This window comes from Lynx canadensis, chromosome C1 (assembly GCF_007474595.2).
Source record: "Lynx canadensis isolate LIC74 chromosome C1, mLynCan4.pri.v2, whole genome shotgun sequence".
In the NCBI taxonomy this organism is placed as follows: Eukaryota; Metazoa; Chordata; class Mammalia; order Carnivora; family Felidae; genus Lynx; species Lynx canadensis.
Genome location: NC_044310.1, coordinates 162,385,569 through 162,391,979, shown reverse-complemented (window position 1 = coordinate 162,391,979; position 6,411 = coordinate 162,385,569). Strand labels below are relative to the sequence as shown.

At 40.6% G+C, this 6,411-nt stretch overlaps 1 pseudogene; it reads left to right on the top strand.

The window, feature by feature from the left end:
• The first annotated feature begins 5,157 nt into the window (after positions 1-5,157).
• On the top strand, positions 5,158-6,363 carry LOC115520736 (annotated as a pseudogene).
• Positions 6,364-6,411: the final 48 nt, after the last annotated feature.

Here is a 6,411-nt window from a genome sequence, read left to right as displayed (position 1 = left end):
GTTGTCAGTGTAAGCCCCACGTTGGGTCTAGACCTTACTTATAAAAAAAGCCAAACATTTCAACTTGTAAAAATAAATCTTTTTTATATAATAAAGCTTTCCCAAGGTCCAACTATTGTGTAAAGCAAAATGAATTATTAATTTTTAAAAAGACACTACACATTTTTTTGAGTAATATTAACCAAAATAAAAAAAGAAATTGAAAACAGATGTCTTGGCATATGTTTACCATCTTTAAAGTGATAACACAGTGACTTTAAGCAAATGTATTCTCTTTTCTGGCATTTGGTTAGGTAGTTCCTATTTGGCAAGTTGCTTAATTATCTCATGACCCCACTATCTCAGTCTCCATTACTATGGAGAGACTGAAAGCTCTTTTAACAAAAATGCAGGTTGAGAAGGTATTATTTCAAGTAGAAAATATTGTTGCCAAATACCTTGGCAATCTTAGCCTGTAGATCCTGTCATATTATTGCATCTTGCCCCTACCTATTGTCTGGACCTTCACGGTAACCATTATGGATTAGGTTCACTCATGGCTTCATCTTACTATTCTATGCTTATTCTCTTTTGTCTCATTTCCACTTATTATTTTAAGTGTATTTTTTCCTGCTATACCTTTGTAGGATAATTTAACATAATGAAGTCCTTTTGGGACATGATGGGTTATAAATAAATTAATAAAAATGCTAATATGCTGTCTTTTAATTACACTAATTTGTAGGTTTGGGATGAAACTGACATTTTGAAGGTAGTATCTCATGTAGTCGTAAACTCCACGTCAGAGCTCAGAGCTAAATATGCAAAATTGCAGCAGTACTGAAAACATCTTGGATCTCAGCTTAACAACTGTGAGTTTCACAATTAAGTTTCAGCTTAACAATTGATAGGAATGGATTCTGTCTGACTAACTCAAGCAAAAAGGACCTTGAACAGAACGATAGCCAGGAGCTCACAGGATAGATGGGAGGCTGGAAGGCCAGGACAGAATGAGGACAGCTCCTGGAGTCTCAGGCAACAAGAACAACTTCTGGATCTTTCCGAGGCGCTGCAGCTCCAGTGTATGCCCTCCCTCTATTTCCCATCCTGTGTACCTCTTCTCAAGATTAAAGTTTCATGATCCGGATTGCTTAATGTGTTCTGTGCATTCACAGATTTCTAGAGCTAAAATCAAGGGAAATTTACTATGGAGTAAAAGTATATCTTGAAAGTTTGCCAAAATATAAGGAACTATAAATTCCAAAAAATAAAACATCCCAGGAGTATAGCTGTCTTCCCTTGGGTTAGTCACATGTGGCTCCTTAGTTGCAGTGAGATGAAGAATACTAATTTACATCCCCACCAAGATTACCAACAGAGGGAGCGAGGGAATTCCCCACTAGGAAACAGAGGTGTTCCCGGTAAAGGAGGTTATTGCTGGTTACCAAAAAACAACCTATGTGCAATATACTATAGCAAGAGTGGACTATTAATTTCTGTGTTGTATTAAAAACCCATGATGAGGGGTGCCTGGGTGGCTGAGTCATTTAAGCGTCTGACTTTGATTTCAGCTCAGGTCATGATCTCACGGTTCATGAGTTTGAGCCCCAAGGCAGACTCTGTGCTAGCAGCGTGGAGCCTGCTTGGGATTCTCTCTCTCTCTCCCTGTCTCTCTCTGCCCCTCCTCCATGCATGCATGTGCTCTATCAAAATAAATAAACATTTTTTTAAATAAAAAAATAAAAACCGCTAATGAATAGTGTCCCCCCCCCAAATTCATGTCCATGCAGAACCTCAGAATGTGACCTTATTTGCAAACAGGATCATTACAGATATAATTAGTTGAAAACCTAGATGAGCTCTTACTGGATTAGTGTGGGCCCTAAATCCAGGGAGAGTGTCCATATCAGAGGCAGAAGAAAACACACCTTCTTCTCTCAGAGAGAAGGTGATGAAGGTGATGTGAAGATGGAAGCAGAGACTGGAATGCTGTATCTACAAGTCATAGAATGTCAAGGGTTGCCAGCAACCACTAAAGCTGGGAGAGAGGCATGGACCGTTTCCCTCAGAGCCTCCAAAAGGAATCAACCCTGCCAACAATTTAATTCTGGACTTCTGGCCTTCAAAATGGTAAAAGAATAGATTTCTGTTGTTTTAAGCCATTCAGCTTGTGGTAATTTGTGATGGCAGCCCTAGGAAACAAATGTACCCCCTAAGAACAGTTTCTTTGTGCAAAACCCTAAGTGGTAACACTATGGAAGAAGGTGGTTAGCAATTTTTATGGGAGTGAATAAAAGTTCTCTTTTACTATTTCAAAAGGAAATAAATCTACGAACGGTTTTGTTTATTCCACAAAGAGCTACCAAATACTTCTTCTGCACTGGGCATTGTTCTAGGGGCTGAAAATACAGTGGTGAACAAATTAAGTAAACTCATAGAGCTCACATTTAGAGGGGAAACAGTTAAAAAAGTAAGCAAGACATAGTCTGTTGAGATCAGGGCTATGAAGAAGGTGAAACTGGATGATGTGTTCTAGAGTGAAACGTAGGAGGCAGGAGGCTGTTTAGGCTGGGTGGTCAGGCAAAGAGGAGAGAACTGAGAGCAGACATTACGAGGGGTCAGACATTTGTGTCATAGAGGGAAAATATTCCAGACAGAGGAACTGAGAGAAAGGGGAGCTGAGTGACCACTGACAAGTGAGAGAAGATGTGGGGGGGGGGGGGGGGGGGGCGTAGATTTAGGCAGAGGCAGAACACAACTACTCTGAGATACGTCACGCAGGTAGAGGAGATTAAGTAGGAGAATAACATCACCTGATTTAAACATTTAAAGTCAGTATGTTCACTGCGTGCAGAGACAATTGTAGGGAGCCAGAAGGAGCACCGGACACTTGGGAGACAGCAGCATTAGGCTGGATGAGAGCAGATAGAGCTCAAATTAGGGTGGTATTCTGGGGATGCAAAGAAGTAGACTAATTCTGGATATGAGGTAGACTTTGACAAGATTAGTAAGTATTACTTAAGTGTCTTCTTGGTCCAGCATTGCTTGAAATTCTGTAAGGGATACAAAAAATATGATACTACCAAGATTTCAAATATCCAGGAGTTTTGCATTTAATTGGACAGATAAGACATATGCATATATTTATAAAACATATATAGACTCAAAATGCATTATAGTGTGATGGAAATAATAAATGCAGGAAAGAAGGCTCCAGTGGGTTGAGGTAATAAGGAAAACTTCATAAACTTGAGATGGGCCTTCAAAGACATGTTAAGACTGAAGGAGAGCATTCCAGCTTGGATAAAGCACGAACAAATTTAAAAAGTAGAGATTGAATGTGCACTGTTTGGGGTGGGTGAATAAACTAATCTGAATGGATTAGAGTTTGTATACAGTGAATAATGCCAATTAAATTAGATCAGTAAAGTGAGGATAGATGATAGAGGGTTTTGACATCGAAGATGAGTTTAAATTTAATCTTCTAGGGCAGGGGTCAGCAAACTTTTTTTGAAAGGGCCGAATAATAAATATTTTAGGTTCTGCAGGTCATATGGTCTCTGTTACAACTACTCAACTCTTCTGGGGTGCCTGCATGGCTTAGTTGGTTAAGTGTTGAGTTTGGCTCAGGTCATGATCTCTCTGCTCATGAGTTTAAAGCCCCTCCCCCCTCCCCTTCCCGTTCTCCACCTTCCCTTCTCTTCCTTCTCTCCTCCCTCCCCCACTCACAGGCACACCCTTTCTCTCTGTCTCTCTCTCTCTCTCAAAAAACCAAACAAAAAAACCCTCTACACAACTACTCAACTCTTCCACTGTGGTCTGAAAGCAGCCATAGATGATACTTTTCAAGTGAGTATGGCTGTGTTTCAATAAACATTATTTATAAAAACAAGTGGCAGGCCAGATTCGGTCATTGGATTACAGTAGCAGAGCAACAGAATAAAAATGGTGTTTTACGAATTTCTGAAGTAACTAGGTGCAAGGGTAGGGATCATTTCTTTGTCACTTAGCAATCCATTTCCCCTATCCTCCTTCCTCACAGTTTCCAGACTTTCAGTCAGATGTCAACTTCTCTCACATGTTTAGGGAGAAGCCAGATGAACTTCTAGTTCTAGGAGTAGTCTCATATTAATCTAAATTCATCTTAGATTCATTAATCTAAGGTCATCCCAGTCCCCATTCAGCAAGGGTAAGTTCAGGTAACCTATACCTGAGCCACATAGTGCATGCCATTTCTCCAGCATAGAGGGAGGTTCAGGAAGGACATCTGAACTAAATTTGTCCAGTAACATGCACTGTATCCTTTGCAGTAATGGAGCTTCTAGGAAAGCAACCTTCTGACTCTGGAAGAGCCAATAAGAGGACACTCTCCCTTTCTGGGCAGGGTGGTATATATAGACATAAAACTTGGATTTCTGGATTTGGCTAGTTGGTTAGTTAGTTTGGTTTTTGAGAGAAGCCAGGTTTGGACTGACGCTGACAAGACTGAAGGCAGAACAGAGAAAGGTAAAGAAGCCAGGTCTTTGATGACATGGTTGGACTACTAAATCAAACTAACCCTGTGGCCTATCCTACCTTGGTCTTTTTAGTCTTAATAGCCAATAAATCACTTTCATTGTTTAAATCTGTCTTGAGTTTTCTGTTACTTGAGTTTTTGGTTTTTTTTTAAGTATTCCATTGTTACAGAAAAATAATATGGAATGGGGAGATACTGAAAGGAGATAGACTAGATGGAAGATGAGGCATGAAGTGGTAAGGTACAAGGTGGCAGTGAGAAAAATGTCATTGAAAAAAGAAAATTAATATGCGAGGTGAGGCTAGCTCTTCAGCCACCATTTTAATTTTTTTTTAACGTTTATTCATTTTTTGATAGAGACAGAGTGTGAGTTGGGGAGGGGCAGAGAGAGAGGGAGACACAGAATCTGAGGCAAGCTCTAGGCTCTGAACTGACAGCAGAGAGCCCGACACGGGGCTCGAACTCACAGACCGTGAGATCATGACCTGAGCCGAAGTCGGGCACTTAACCAACTGAGCCACCCAGGAGCCCCATCTTCAGCCACCATTTTAAATCCAGCTCCTTACAATGCTCTGCTGCAGCTGCTGCCAGGCCTGACCTGCACTCCAGCACCCTCCCTCCCCCCAACCCACCCTCCCACTTATTCTGCCACCACGGAGGACATGAACAAGTACAGCAACACAGAGGGATTCGCAGAGGGATCCAAGATCAACACGAGCAAAAGTCAGGATGGTGGGTACTGGAACTGAAAGAACACAAACTGGATGGCAAATTGATAGACCTTGAAAGGGCCAAAACTTTAAAAGGGAAGAAACCCCCCTCCACCAAATAGGTTTTTGTGGGTGGATTGAGCCTAGATAGTTCTTTAGAACAAATTAAATTTTTTTTATGTTTTATTTTATTTTATTTATTTATTTATTTATTTATTTATTTATTTATTTATTTATTTATTTTAATTTTTTTTAATGTTCATTTATTTTTGAAAGAGAGACAGAGCATGAGTGGGGGAGGAGCAGAGAGAGAGGAAGACCCAGAATCCGAAGCAGGCTCCAGGCTCCAAGCTGTCAGCACAGAGCCAGACGTGGGGCTCGAACCCACAAACCATGAGATCATGACCTGAGCCAAAGTCGGACACCTAACTGACTGAGCTACCAGGCATCCCCTGAAGAACAACTTAAGGAATATTTTGGAGCTTTTGGCAAGATTGAAAACATTGAACTTCCCATGGACACAAAAACAAATGAAAGAAGAGGATTTTGTTTTATCACATATACAGCTGAAGAGCCAGTAAAGAAATTGTTAGAAAACAGATTGTAACAGATGAAAACAAACTGGTTCTGGGAAGTGTGAAATCAAAGCTGCATAACCCAAAGAGGTATATAAGCAGTAATAGCAACAACAAAAAGGAGGAAGCTGGTGGACGAGGTGGTACTAGGGGTCATGGATGAGGTTGGGGCCAATACAGGAGCCAAGGATTTAATAACTATTATGATCAAGGATATGGAAATTACAATAGTGCCTATGTTGGTCTCAAAACTATAGTAGCTATCGCGGCTATGGTAATATTGGGTATAACTTTGGGAACCATGGATATGGACAGGGATATGTAGACTACAGTGGCCAACAGAGCACTTATGGCAAGGTGTCTTGAGGGGGTGGCAATCACCAAAACAATTACCAGCCATAGGAGGATGTTGGAGAAAACAGTGGGAACTTCACTACAGGTTGTGTGTCACCCAGACCACGTCTATCTCATGTTACAGGCAGAGCACAAGGCACACACCAGAAAATGTTGTCCTGTAGAGGAGATCACTAAAGTAACCTATCTTGCAGGACGATTGATCTTCCGTTGATCTAAGATGACTATTTTGTAAAAGACTTTTTTTTTTTTTTTTTTTTTTTTTTTTTTTCAACGT